Raw genomic sequence first — 2,351 nt, 5'->3', positions numbered from 1 at the left:
ACCCTTGGGTAAAGAGATATTCCAACGGTTATGAGTTTATCCATGGGTTTAGGATTTACCCAAGGGTTTAGAGTTTAGGGTTTAGGGTTTAGGGTTTAGGGTTTAGGGTTTAGTATGAACGGCTTTAACAACATTAAAAAATTCTTTTCTTACAGCAGCTACTATTTTTTTATTTATTTTTTATATTTTACCTAAGAGTTTAGGATTTATCAAAGGGTTTAGGGTTTAAGGTTTAGTGTTTAGGATTTATCAAAATTTGTTTATTACAATTAATATTTTACCATTAGATATATTAAAATAATATTCTAGATCGATATTCAATTTTCAGTTTTTAACTATTACACGTAAAAAATATTATTAAGTATCTTTTTTGAAAAGGGGTTTTATATTTTAAGTAGGTTATTGAAGTATTTTTTCTTTTTGTGAATTTATTTGAAATGAGATTTCGATCTTTTAAACTACGATAATTTATGTTCTATACATAATTATATATTATTTACGTAACTCTAAAATCTCGGACTTGATTCTTCATATTTTATTAGTTAATTGTGTTACATATACTAGAAATACTTACTTCAAACTTAAAAAATAAAAAAAATCAAATTTAAAATTAGTTATATATAATTTAATATACAAGAATTTACATACAAATAAAAATGATAAATGTAATAAATTTAAATATATTATCCGCGCGTAGCGCGGAGAAAGGATCTAGTTAAAATGATGACTAAATAACAAAAAAGTTAATAACAAATCTATGTTTTTTAGTTTTATTTTCCTTTAAGTCTTGTTTATTGAAGTTTGATTAGTTATCGTTATCTTTTATTCATTCCATATTAAATAATGAAATATTTAAGATCTAGTTTTTTTTTGTTTTAAAATAATTCTACAAGTTTTATACACTTGGATATCAAGTTAACAACAATGAAAAATTAGTCCCAAAGAGTTAAAAAAGTTATGGGCCCATACATATGAATAGTAGGAATGGGTCCAAGACCGGCACTGATTGACCCAACTGCCTCCTTGGATCTTGGACCTGCTCATTAAACCTCTGAGTGTTATTTTTGTCTTGTGAGAGAATTTTCTGCATAAATAGAGATAGTCATATCATTATTAGATCATACTATGAAGGCATATGTGAAATTAAGAGCGGGTGGTTTTCAGATAACTATGGTTAATGTAAGTTTCTTAAGAATCAAAGCAACTAAAGAGAAGTGATCGGATAAATGTAAAATAGGTTTGCGAGTTTGTAATAGTTTCCTAATTTCTATTTCTTTACCACACAAACGATGCATTGATTGTAAAAATAGGCTTTTGTGATTAATAAATTTAACATTTTATTCCAAAAAAAAAGTGAAACGGATAAAGACAAACCTTTTCTTGCACATACTCTTTGTCGTGTGGTATATGATGTTGCTCTTTATCTGACTGAATCAAGGGAACGACTAGCTTCAATTTCAGTCTCAAGTTGCTCGTTTGGAAAACAACAAGCTATACTTAGATAAATCGTCATATTTAACTGGATTATCATTGGCATGCACGTCAAACTATAGGTACATTAATTTTCATAAAGTTGATATGGAGAAGTTTTTTTCATCGTTTATTTTATGATGCTTAAACTTTAAATTCACATGTACATTTATTTATTCTCATTCTTGATTTCCCTCGAACGCTGGATCTTTTTTAGCTTGCTACGGATTTTCTTGTCTCTGACTAAACGTGGGTGTTATGAAAATAGTAAACCTATTCTAAAAATACGATAATAAATAACCATTAGACTTAATAATAGAACAACAAATATATTTAATATATACCACAACCACAATATATAGTCTAGTCAACCTTTTATTCCTAGACTACTAATTGAGATATATTCAAAATTAATGGTATTGAACAATTTCCAAAATATTACAGTCAAATTATTTTTTACCATACTACTATATGAATATGTTGAAAAATTAATGGTAATTTAATACATTCCTAACGTTGTCCATTTTGTGTTCTTGACTCTTCCTCTCAACTATCTGTATATATAAGATTACAAGTGCATGACTATATTTCAACATCACAAAACAAATAAAAGATAAAACTAAAAGCGACAGCCATGGGAACACCAAACTGAAGTTGGCTGTCGAGGAGTTGGAGATGGATCATCTCATGCTCCAGATCCAAATGGTAGAATGCTTGATGACCCTTCTCAAACCGAGACTGAGAAAGTTAAAGTCATATGCAAGTAAGAAGTTCCAAACTCTTATGGGTGAGATCCCAAAGGCACCATTCCCAATGATACAGGGGGGAAGTGTCTATTTGATGGATAAGTGGATCAAGGATCCATCTGATAAGGAGGATGA

The sequence above is a fragment of the Brassica rapa genome, unplaced genomic scaffold, assembly GCF_000309985.2.
Source record: "Brassica rapa cultivar Chiifu-401-42 unplaced genomic scaffold, CAAS_Brap_v3.01 Scaffold0714, whole genome shotgun sequence".
Classification (NCBI taxonomy): Eukaryota; Viridiplantae; Streptophyta; class Magnoliopsida; order Brassicales; family Brassicaceae; genus Brassica; species Brassica rapa.
Note: the sequence above shows the minus strand (reverse complement) of the source record.